This window comes from Phyllobates terribilis, unplaced genomic scaffold (genome assembly GCF_046119375.1).
Source record: "Phyllobates terribilis strain yellow unplaced genomic scaffold, ASM4611937v1 Scaffold_9__5_contigs__length_417890890, whole genome shotgun sequence".
NCBI classification, from domain to species: Eukaryota; Metazoa; Chordata; class Amphibia; order Anura; family Dendrobatidae; genus Phyllobates; species Phyllobates terribilis.
The window spans coordinates 162,799,106-162,812,571 of record NW_027362769.1 but is presented as its reverse complement, the minus strand read 5'-3'; positions in this window follow the sequence as shown (position 1 = coordinate 162,812,571).

Sequence of the window (13,466 nt, the reverse complement as noted above, 5' to 3'; positions counted from 1 at the left end):
AGAAGTGCACTGGGGGCGTGTCAAACTGCTTCTTTAAAGTGCAGTGACATTCCCCCAGTGCACTTCCATCCTGATTTGCATATGCCTTCTACGCCTGATTTCTCATGAATGGCAATTTGCAAAAAAAGATACAATTTTATTGGGGCAAGCCCCTGCCGTTATACTGCTGCTTCCATATCGAAAAGCGTACGAACAGGTTCTCTTTAAATTAAATTAACCCAGTAAAATCAACTGCATGTAACAAGGAAGCTAATTGGCTATTTTTTTCTTTCTGGAAACTTTTCTGAATCAATCAGCGAAGTTTAAAAAAAGGTTAAAGTGTATGATCTTTATACCTAAAGCTGTAACTGACCTACCTAAGGGACCCTGTCGACCTCTATTGGAGTCTATCCGGGTTTTCCATGTGCTGATGACAAGTGCTGCACGCTGCGCTGTTCCTCTTATCAAAAGTAAAGGAAACCTCGGCAGATCCCAGGTTGGAAAGTCCAAGTGCCAACTATTTCAACGCCCACTGTCTCCTGTTCTGTCACACACCAATGAAATTTAGCCCCCCTTATTAATCTCTCCTGGAATTTTTGTTATGTCTACTCATTTAGATTTATGATCATTTCATTCTCGGAGGTCGGCAACATTTTCTCCTTTTACCTAATTAAAAAAAAAAATCTTTGTGGAGCTACAATTTCATCTTCATTTTCCTTTTCTATATTTTTTTTTTATTTTTGTTTTTAATTTAAAAAAACAAATTGGATTTCATTTGCTGACGATATTACAGAACGTGTTTACCACCAGCAATGAGAATCACCGACTTTTATGAGGCTGTCACCAGATAATTGAAACCTTCTGAGCGTTAATTAACATTGTCACACATTTTACAAAAGTACGAATGATCTATTAATCCTATAGTTCGGTGCCAAAGAAAGGGTGGACGCTGGATCTCGCAAGAGCTGACAAATCTGTCTTCCAAGGAATCGGATGAAAATCGCAAACTAAAATGATTAGGAATTTCCGCTGAGGTTGAAGACTTTGTTTTTTAGATGCTTTTATCTTTTATTTTTTTGAGCCATGCATGGTGAAAGCTGTCTGATTTTGGACCTCTATGAACGCCTCCTGATTGTCACCTTAGACCATGACCCCACTATCGGTATTTGGTCAGTATTGGCCAAAACCAGGTGAGGAACAATCAGAGAAAAGGTATAATAAATGCAGAATTGGTGACTTGTTTCTATTATACCTTTTCTCTGATTGTTCCTCATCTGGTTTTGGTTCCCACTCCTGAGAAAAAATACTGACCGAATACTGATGGTGGGGCCGTGGTTTAAGGGCTGATGTTGGATGTCCACATACTAAAGCTGCGTCTTCTGTTCCTCTCCTGATTTGACGTAAACCTATGCTTTGCTCGTTTAAGGTGGTCGGAGCAAAAAGTGACAGCCTCTCTCTAGTATAAAGGGGTATGGCCATCTTGGTAAGGGATGGCATATTGCCATTTTACACCATCACTATGATCAGTGGAAGTCTGACCTCTGGAGCCTTCACTGATCCTGAGGGTGAAGAGGAAAATAATTGCTCTGTGCAGAAGTAAAACTGAATGTAACAGCACTGATGCAGCCTTATGGTCCCTTTTTTAAAGTGGTTGTCATACTTTAGGCTACAAGTCTACAGTCACTCTGTGCGACTGCAGACTTGTGAATCCTGACATCGCACGTACTACGCGCTGTCAGGATTATTCAGCACTGGAAACGGGTGACACGTGACCACAAGTGTGCTATTTGCATAAATGCAGTCACGTGCCGACTATACGTGAACAGCCTCGCTCAATTCAAGTGTATTGAGCGAGGCCAGACGCGTCTAGTTGGATGTGTCCCGAAGTATGCAAATCGCAGTCACATGACCATCCGACGCCGGAGAATCCTCCCAGCGCGCGATGTGTAGATTCACATGATTTGTAGTCGCATAGAGTGACTGCAGACTTGTAACCTAAGGCTGGACAACCCCTTTAATTTCAGAATCGATGGGGGTCCCTGAGGTTGCACTCCCACTGATCACAAAGTGATAGCATGTCCTAGCAATATACCATCACTTACTAAGATGGGAATACCCCTTTAAGTGCACATCCACAAAGTGCACCAATGTGGCCCAAATTGATCACTTGTAATTTTTGATGATGCTTATGACTTTTTTTATTTGCTTCCTCCTCTGAGAGCAGCATAGTGTAGGAGCGGAGTTCCTTATTAGTGTTGAGCCACCCCCTTAGTGTTCGGGTTCGGTTCGTCGAACACCGGGATGTTCGAGGAACTGTTCGTCGAACACCTTAGAACACCGTCGAACACCGTTAAAACCAATGGCAGGCAAACAAAAACACATAGGAACACATAGAAAACACCTTCAAAGGTGTCCAAAAGCTGACAAACTGCTCAGAAGACGCTTTCTTTAAAAAAGCCGGCCGGCAATTCAGCAGCGGCCTACACCGGTACCCGACAATTTAGACATGAAGGAATAGAGCATCACACATAGATTAGATAGATAGAAACATGTCAGTCACATATATATGAAGTACAGTGACAGTGTTGCTTACTGTACTTGTCATTTAGTGTAAAGGATTTATTAAAAAATATAATAGTGTTTTCGTGCACCGTCTCTTTAAAAAAGCCAGCCGGCAATTCAGCAGCGGTACCCGACAATTTATAACAGACAGAATAGAGCTTCACACATAGATTAGATAGATAGAAACATGTCAGTCACATATATATGAAGTACTGTGACAGTGTTGCTTACTGTACTTGTCATTTACTGCAAAGGATTTATTAAAAAAAATAGTGTTTTCATGCACTGTCTCTTTAAAAAAGCCGGCCGGCAATTCAGCATCTGTACCCGACAATTTATAACAGACAGAATAGAGCTTCACACATAGATTCGATAGATAGAAACATGTCAGTCACATATATATGAAGTACAGTGACAGTGTTGGTTACTGTACTTGTCATTTAGTGTAAAGGATTTATTAAAAAATATAATAGTGTTTTCGTGCACCGTCTCTTTAAAAAAGCCAGCCGGCAATTCAGCAGCGGTACCCGACAATTTATAACAGACAGAATAGAGCTTCACACATAGATTAGATAGATAGAAACATGTCAGTCACATATATATGAAGTACAGTGACAGTGTTGGTTACTGTACTTGTCATTTAGTATTAAAATAAAGGATTTATTATTAAAAAAAATTGGCGTGGGGTTCCCCGTAATTTTAGTCTCTAGCGGAGGTTAAGCAGACAGCTGGGGCAGATGTTTGAAGCCTGGGAAGGGGGTAATACCCACGGAGCTTCCCAGGCTACTAATATCAGCCCCCAGCTGAATACCTAGCCTTTACTAGCTATTAAAATGGAGGACCCCCCTAAAAAAAATGACATGGGGTCCCCCCTAATTTAATAGCTAGCAAAGGCTAGGCAGACAGCTGGGGGCTGATATTAATAGCCCAGGAAGGGAGCCATGAATATTGGCCCCCTCCCAGGCTAGAAACACCAGCCGTCAGCTGCCCCAGAAATGGCGCATCCATAGGATGCGCCAATTCTGGCACTTAGCCTCGCTCTTCCACGCTGCCCTGGTGCGGTGGCAGGGGGTAATAGGGTTGGGGTTGATGTCAGCTTATAATGCCAGCTGACATCAAGCCCAGGTTAGTAATGGAGAGGCGTCTATAAGACACCCCCATTACTAACCCCATAGTCAAAGTTAAAAAAAAACACAAACACCCAGAATAAAGTCCTTTAATTGAAATAAAGACACAATCCTTTATTGTTCTAAATTAAACCATACTTACCGTCACGCCCATTCCAGCTGAAGCCAACGATCTCCTGCAATAAAAGAAAAATAATAAAGCAACCTCATCCTTACCTTTCCATGGTTCCCAGGACAGCTTCAGCTCTGCTACATCGAGATAACAGGCTGGACCGCAGCAGAACGCTGCCATCCAGCCTGTCATCCCGCAGACACTGAGAAGCGCAGGCTTGCTTGCGCTCCTCAGTGTCTGACTGTGACGGCATCCAGATGAGCCGACAATGAACTCGGCTCACCTCATGTACGTCACTGACAGCGTGGGAAAATTCTCCTGCACTCAGCGCTTCAGCGTGAGAATTTTCCCACGCTGTCAGTGACGTGCATGAGGTGAGCCGAGTTCATTGGACATGACCTCGGCTCATCTGGATGCCGTCACAGCCAGACACTGAGTAGCGCAAGCATGCCTGCGCTTCTCAGTGTCTGCGGGATGACAGGCTGGATGGCAGCGTTCTGCTGCGGTCCAGCCTGTCATCTCGATGTAGCAGAGCTGAAGCTGTCGTGGGAGCCATGGAAAGGTAAGGATGAGGTTGCTTTATTATTTTTCTTTTATTGCAGGAGATCGTTGGCTTCAGCTGGAATGGGCGTGATGGTAAGTATGGTTTAATTTAGAACAATAAAGAATTGTGTGTTTATTTCAATTAAAGGACTTTATTCTGGGTGTTTGTGTTTTTTTTAAATACTTTACTAGAAATTCATGGTGGTCATGTCTAATATTGGCGTGACCCCATGAATTTCGGGCTTAGGGCCAGCTGATAATGCCAAGCTGGCCTTAACCCCTTTATTACCCAGTGAGCCACCGCACCAGGGCCCTGGATGAGTTGGGTACAGCGCCAGAAGATGGCGCTTCTATGAACGCGCCATTTTCCGGGGTGGCTGCGGACTGCAATTTGCAGCGGGTGGGGCCCAGAAAGCTTGGGCCTCCCTGCGCTGCAGATTCCAGCCCCCAGCTGCCTAGTTGTACCTGGCTGGGCACAAAAATAGGGCGAAGCCCCACGTATTTTTTTTTAAAATTATTTCATGAAATTCATGGAATAATTAAGAAAAAAAGGGCTTCCCTATATTGTTGTGTCTGGCCAGGTACAAATAGGCAGCTGGTGGTTGGGGGCAGCCCGTTCCTGCCTGCTGTACCTGACTGGACACAAATATAGGGCGAAGCCCCATATCAATTTTTTTTTCATTATTTCATGAATTTCCTGAAATAATGTAAAAAAAATTGACGTGGGGCTTCGCCCTATATTTGTGTCCAGTCAGGTACAGCAGGCAGGAACGGGCTGCCCCCAACCACCAGCTGCCTATTTGTACCTGGCCGGACACAACAATATAGGGAAGCCCTTTTTTTCTTAATTATTCCATGAATTTCATGAAATAATTTTAAAAAAAAATGCGTGGGGCTTCGCCCTATTTTTGTGCCCAGCCAGGTACAACTAGGCAGCTGGGGGCTGGAATCCGCAGCGCAGGGAGGCCCAAGCTTTCTGGACCCCACCCGCTGCAAATTGCAGTCCGCAGCCGCCCCAGAAAATGGCGCGTTCATAGAAGCGCCATCTTCTGGCGCTGTACCCAACTCATCCAGGGCCCTGGTGCGGTGGCTCACTGGGTAATAAAGGGGTTAGGGCCAGCTTGGCATTATCAGCTGGCCCTAAGCCCGAAATTCATGGGGTCACGCCAATATTAGACATGACCACCATGAATTTCTAGTAAAGTATTTAAAAAAACACAACACCCAGAATAAAGTCCTTTAATTGAAATAAACACACAATTCTTTATTGTTCTAAATTAAACCATACTTACCGTCACGCCCATTCCAGCTGAAGCCAATGTCTTCTGCAATAAAAGAAAAATAATAAACCAACCTCATCCTTACCTCTCCATGGTTCCCACGACAGCTTCAGCTCTGCTACATCGAGATGACAGGCTGGACCGCAGCAGAAAGCTGCCATCCAGCCTGTCATCCCGCGGACACTGAGAAGCGCAGGCATGCTTGCGCTCCTCAGTGTCTCTCTGTGACGGCATAAAGATGAGACGAGTTCATGTCCAATGAACTCGGCGCACCTCATGCACGTCACTGACAGCGTGGGAAAATTCTCACGCTGAAGCGCTGAGTGCAGGAGAATTTTCCCACGCTGTCAGTGACGTGCATGAGGTGCGCCGAGTTCATTGGACATGAACTCGTCTCATCTTTATGCCGTCACAGAGAGACACTGAGGAGCGCAAGCATGCCTGCGCTTCTCAGTGTCCGCGGGATGACAGGCTGGATGGCAGCTTTCTGCTGCGGTCCAGCCTGTCATCTCGATGTAGCAGAGCTGAAGCTGTCGTGGGAACCATGGAGAGGTAAGGATGAGGTTGCTTTATTATTTTTCTTTTATTGCAGGAGATCGTTGGCTTCAGCTGGAATGGGCGTGATGGTAAGTATGGTTTAATTTAGAACAATAAAGGAATGTGTCTTTATTTCAATTAAAGGACTTTATTCTGGGTGTTTGTGTTTTCTTTTAACTTTGACTATGGGGTTAGTAATGGGGGTGTCTTATAGACGCCTCTCCATTACTAACCTGGGCTTGATGTCAGCTGGCATTATAAGCTGACATCAACCCCAACCCTATTACCCCCTGCCACCGCACCAGGGCAGCGTGGAAGAGCGAGGCTAAGTGCCAGAATTGGCGCATCCTATGGATGCGCCATTTCTGGGGCGGCTGACGGCTGGTGTTTCTAGCCTGGGAGGGGGCCAATATTCATGGCTCCCTTCCTGGGCTATTAATATCAGCCCCCAGCTGTCTGCCTAGCCTTTGCTAGCTATTAAATTATGGGGGACCCCACGTCATTTTTTTTGGGGGGGTCCTCCATTTTAATAGCTAATAAAGGCTAGGTATTCAGCTGGGGGCTGATATTAGTAGCCTGGGAAGCTCCGTGGGTATTACCCCCTTCCCAGGCTTCAAACATCTGCCCCAGCTGTCTGCTTAACCTCCGCTAGAGACTAAAATTACGGGGAATCCCACGCCAATTTTTTTTAATAATAAATCCTTTATTTTAATACTAAATGACAAGTACAGTAACCAACACTGTCACTGTACTTCATATATATGTGACTGACATGTTTCTATCTATCTAATCTATGTGTGAAGCTCTATTCTTTCTGTTATAAATTGTCGGGTACAGATGCTGAATTGCCGGCCGGCTTTTTTAAAGAGACGGTGCATGAAAACACTATTATATTTTTTAATAAATTCTTTACACTAAATGACAAGTACAGTAAGCAACACTGTCACTGTACTTCGTATATATGTGGCTGACATGTTTCTATCTATGTAATCTATGTGTGATTCTCTATTCCTTCTATTCTAAATTGTCGGGTACAGATGCTGAATTGCCGGCCGGCTTTCTTAAAGAGACGGTGCATGAAAACACTATTATTTTTTTGATAAATCCTTTACACTAAATGACAAGTACAGTAAGCAACACTGTCACTGTGCTTCTTATATGTGTGACTGACATGTTTCTATCTATCTAATCTATGTGTGAAGCTCTATTCTTTCGGTTCTAAATTGTCGGGTACCGGTGTATGCCGCTGCTGAATTGCCGGCTTTTCATGTTTCACTGTGAGCACTGTTCCCATCGATTTGGGCAATCACTGTAATGCCACAACCACCATGGCTGTGGCATTACAGTGAGTGGCAGGCAATCCCTGCATGATTGGTGCTCTAAATAGCACCAGACATGCAGGACACGCTTTTGGTGCACGAACAGTTATCGAACATAACCTCGAACAGCCGAATTTTTTGCAAATCGTTCGGGTTCGTCGAACAACTCGAACATCACCCAAAACAGCTCGAATTTGAGATTGGCGAACAGTTCTAGTCGAACACCGCTCATCTCTATTCCTTATTCCAGCGATGTGTCACTTACTGGGCTGCAGTTTTGATAAAATCGCAGCTTTATCTGCTGCCGATTTACCAGTTCTCCGCTTGCTGGGCTCTGTATAACCCCGCCCACATCACTGATTAGCCACTTTCTGCCTATGCACAGTGTACACAGCTGCCAATCAGTGGTGGGGGCGCGATTATACTGAGCTCGTCAATATGGAGGACTATATGGCAGCAGGTTTATTAGTCCCTTGTGATAATCTCCTGCTGATAAATCTGTGATTTTATTAAAACTACAGTAAGCAGTCCAGTAAGTGACACATTACTGGAATCAGGTTTTTTGCCCGCCAAATTATGCTGCTCTGAGTTTAGGTGGCAAAAACTTGGTGACAGAGTCCCTTTTTAATATGGGCAAAAAGTGATTATTGCTAAAATGGGTTTTTGAAACTGATCAAAGTGGAGTTTGCACAGATGTGTTCACACTTACCTTGGTAAATGTCCAGCCAAGAGAAAACGTAAGTGGTGCAGAATGACAACTTTTTGGGGAAAAAAATATAATCTTCTGTTACTCTGTCGGGAAATGTTTATTCCATATGTGGCTATATGTGAACACCCACTGGTTATGTGAATTGCAGCCTCCAGAGTGTTTTTTATTTTGCTGGCGTGAGATAATGGATTTAATTTGTATAGTTAGAAATGGGAGTCCTTAATGAAATTCCTAAAAAGTTTAAGGGTGGAAAGAAATTTATCATCTCCTGGTGCTGACTTCCTATCCTATTCCAAAAACAGACCGACTGGTCCGTTTTTTTTTTTTTTGTTTGTTTTTTTTTCCCTTGATATTTTTTGACCAAGTTGAAACTTTTTGGGTAAAATTTAGAATTATTTATTTTATTATTGGCCCGAGACAAAGAATCCATGCTTCCCGGGTGCCTTTGCTCATTGTTTGACATTAGTAAAAAGACATAGAAAAACTGGAGCAAGTTCAGAGACGAGCTACCAGGAGTGCGAGCAGACTGCAAACTACGAGGAACATTTGGGTTGCGTGCCCACTATGCGTTTTTCAAGCATTTTTGCTGCTGAATTTCCACGGCGAAAACGCTTGGTAATACGTGCCCCATGGTCCCCAATGATAATCCGCATGTGCTGTGCACATACTGCGGAAATTTTCGCTGCGGATTATCATTGCGGAAAAATACGCAACATGTCCATTAATTTTGCGGACACGCAGCGTAATTGCCGCCATTGACTTGCATTGAACCGCATAATATCAGTGTCAGCACATTTGCACATAAGGATATTATGCGATTCTATGTGCGGATGGTACCCGGGTTTGGAGAAGAGGAGACTCTCCTCCAGACCCAGGTACCATAGAACCTGTTAAAAAAAAGAATTTAAAATAAAGATTATACTTGCCTTCCGATGGCCCTCTGTGTTTTCTCCGCTCCATCTGGTCTGTTGTATCGGTCACAGTGGTGTGAAAGGACCTGCCATGATGTTATTTAGTCATGTGACGGGTCACGCGACCGCTGACGTCGGTGGCCGCGTGACCTGTCACATGACTCAATGACGTCATCACAGGTCCTTTCACACCACCGCGACCGATACAACAGCGGAGAAAACACCGGGCCATCGGAAGGCAAGTATAATTTTTATTTTTTACCATTCTTAAAAAAAAATATAACTATTACTTGGTCACACTATATAAATCCATGCCGGTTGCATGGATTTATATAGTGTGACCAAGTTGTCAAGCACTTTTCCAAGTGATGCTAAAATCGCTTGGAAAAGCGCTTGATAACCCGCATGCAAAAACGCTTGACAAACGCTTCTACCTGGCAGGAAAAACGCATGTAAAATCCACATGCGTTTTTCCTGCCAGGGAGAAGTGGGAAAAAATATGCAGCATTTCTGCATCGTGGGCACTTGGCCTTCTTTTTTGCAAGCGAAACATTCCCAGATCCTCTAAGGCTAAGAAGAGACTTAATAGCTGTCTACAAATATCTGAAGGGCTGTCTCACTGTAGAGGGATCAGCTTTATTCTCATTTGCACATGGAAACACGAGAAGCAATGGGATGAAACTGAAAGGGAGAAGATACAGATTAGATATTAGAAAAGTCTTTTTGACAGTGAGGTCATCAATGAGTGGAACAGGCGGCCACGAGAGGTGGTGAGTTCTCCTTCAATGGAAGTCTTCACACAGAGGCTGGACAGACATCTGTCTGAGATGGTTTAGTGACTCCTGCGTTGAGCAGAGGGTTGGACACGAGGACCCTGGAGGACCCCTCCAACTATGACATTCTAGGAGTCCTTGCACTGAAGCTCCACACTTCTTTGCCTTGGACTTGCTCTAAATTTTTTTTGTATTGCAGGGGTCTTACTCTCACCCTTGATAGTCTAACACCTTATATCTTCACAGAAATAAGACCTCTGCAAGTAAAAATCTTTTGCTAAAGTGTCAAAAATTAATTCAAGTTTTGGAAGTGGAGGGTAGTGCCATCCACAGAATAAGGACCCTAGCGGCACTGAAGCGCTGCACCGGCCCTATAGACCTTTCCACCCAGTAATGAAACCAGAACGTTAATAGGATACTTGCACATTGCGTGTTATATTGATGCTGAAGAGTGCTCTACAAAACCCGGTAGGATACATAATTATAGGATTAAGTGTGTGTTCGCCGTACGGTGGATACGAAACAATAGTTGTGTTACTGCAGCCAGGATGAATTTGGATGTAAGCCTGAAACTTGCACCATTGTCCTATAGAGAGTAGATATTGAAGAATGAGAAACTAATATGGGTGGATGGGATCCAGAAAGAGACATTGAATTATTTTCCTTTCTACTTTTCCACTGTGGGCGTTTGACAACAGGAAAAACAAAAAACTGCACTATGGGAACACGATCTGACTTTTTTTCTGATGTAGCGCACAGGTCCTGTGACTTTTTTTCCAATGTAGCGCACAGGTCCTGTGACTTTTTTTCCAATGTAGCGCACAGGTCCTGTGACTTTTTTTCCAATGTAGCGCACAGGTCCTGTGACTTTTTTTCCCGATGTAGCGCACAGGTCCTGTGACTTTTTTTCCAATGTAGCGCACAGGTCCTGTGACTTTTTTTCCCGATGTAGCGCACAGGTCCTGTGACTTTTTTTCCCGATGTAGCGCACAGGTCCTGTGACTTTTTTTCCCGATGTAGCGCACAGGTCCTGTGACTTTTTTTCCCGATGTAGCGCACAGGTCCTGTGACTTTTTTTCCCGATGTAGCGCACAGGTCCTGTGACTTTTTTTCCAATGTAGCGCACAGGTCCTGTGACTTTTTTTCCAATGTAGCGCACAGGTCCTGTGACTTTTTTTCCAATGTAGCGCACAGGTCCTGCTTCTTTATTACCCAACCAAAGATTTTAAAGGGAACCTATGAAGACCCCCCATGCCCTCCAAGTCAGCAGCATTCAGCTATGTGTTTAAGCTCCCTGCCTAACCAGCCCTGTTTAACGTAATTCATTTAAATAAATGCTTTAAAAATGCCATGGCCATGACGTTGGCTCGTGCAAATTGTTATCACGCCCGCTTAACTGAATTGCGTTATTCAGGGCAGGTTAGGCAGGGAGTTTCATCACATATAGCTGAATGCTGCTGGGTTGGAGTGCATGGGGCACCTGATACCCTTACATTACACATAGGTTCCCTTTAACATAGTGTGATTTTTTTTTTTTTGCGCTTCAGAAAACGCTCCTTCAGTTTTGTGTTTTTGAAAGCGTTTTGTTTCGTGAAGCAGTTGCAAAGTTTGTTTTTTGTACATTTTTGATTGAGCAGTGTCTACTTTCAAGCAGATCCATCAGAATCCTCTTCTAACAAGTGACATGCACTTTTTTTTTTTTCTCTCCTAACTAGTGGGAAAAAAATACTCGAGACTAAACCTATGAACAGCAAAGTGGCTTTACAATAGGAATGAGGAGGAGTGTTTTGAAGCATTTCTGAAGTACAAGTGCTTTTTCTTTTTTTTTTGCGGACTCACTCCAAAAGAAGACCTATAACAAAAAAAAAAAAACCCTGTGTTCTCTTATCTTTAGGGGCACACAGCAGCCCTGCACATTTGTTTAGGACTGCAACTTAAATGTATTAAATTTGCATAGTTGGGAACTGGAGTGCCGTACTGAAATTCCCAAAACCTTAAGGCTGGAAACATCTTTGATTTCTTTAATATGGCTATAGGTGTTTTTTTTTTTTATCATTTTAACACGATAGTTTCTATTAGACTGATCTAAAGAATTCATCTTCATCAATTTGTAAGTCCTAGGCAACTCGACTGAGCAGTAAACTCTTTATTGCTTCCTGCAGCCACCACTCAAGGAGACTTTAAAGTGTACTTTCCTTTCAAGTAACTTTTCTGAACGTGTTATAATCTGTGTGTACATTAGGAATAACATTTCTGGTCTTTATATAACTTGTACAATTCACCAGTTTTCCTCTCTGGAGACTTTCTCTAGTTTTTCAGTTGTCTCTGTGCTAGTGGGTGAACACTAAGTCCTATGATGTCTCCCATACACAGCTGACACACAGAAGAGCGAGTCCTGCTCTCTTGTCTCTATGTAGCACATGTTCAGAAACCGGAGCAGCGTGGATGACATACAGCACCAGAGTAGCTGTGAATCCAGCTCTGCCGGTGATTTAAAAACCTTATCAGAAAACAGCGGTATCATTTGTTTTTGCCCCGTTACTCTCTGCTCTTCCTCCCTCCTCTCCATAGACTTGAGAAGGTAGTCTGTCTTGTTTTGGCCAAGTTGGTAGCAGTATTTAAAGGGGTTGTCCACTACTAGGATAACCCCTTCTTGATCAAAATGTTTGGCCCCAATAAAAAAAAAAAAAAAAAAAACCTACACTCACCTCCCGTGTCAGCACTCTCGGTCCTGGGCCTCTCATGCGGTGGAATGAGACGTGGTGCCCAGCCCCCCAATCAGCGCTGGCGTCACTGTCCCCGCCTTAGTACGAAATTGAACATGAAGATGAAGTCTGGGGATCAGCTGCAGCCCTGGTTTCCTCTTCGTATTAAAAACGTATGAAGGGAGGGACAGTAACGCCAGCGCTGATTGGGGGCTGGGCACCACGTATCATTCCACCGCACGAGAGTCCCAGAACCGCGAGTGCCGACACCTCTGAAATGGCGTCAACACCGGAGGTTAATCTAGATTTTTTTTTTTTTTATTGGGGCCAAACATTTAGCTCAAGAAGGGGTTTTCCTAGTAGTGGACAACCCCCTTTGTAAGAGTGAATGAATGATGATTTGTGGCTCTCAAGTGGAGAAGACTGCATATTCCCCTGATAAAATGTGTTACGAAGTTTCTTTCAATTTGAATTATTGCAAAGTTTGCTGAAACAAAGGAACGTTTAATGGAATGTGGAATTTAGAGGTTCTGTAGCAGGAAAAGTGAGAGGTGAAGGAGCCAAAACGAAGATTATATTAGATCCAGTAGATGTGACCGGGTACAGAATGCCACAATATCCAGTTCTCACAAGGATATAATGCGTTTCCTCCAGGTAGTGATCCCGGTGTAACCTCTTACCCGTTCTGCAGCAGCGACGCCATGTGTTATTACACTGTGTAAAGTCATTCATATTTCAGCAGAGCTGGCAGCCATGTGCACATGTCACATTATGGACTTATCTAACCCATAAAACTGCCCTCAGGACTTAAATCTGTTCAGGACATAAAGCAAGATGTCAAATTAACTGTACCAAAATAATGGGTTTAGCATTAAACGCTCATTAAACATTGATGAAAGTCGTCCTTTC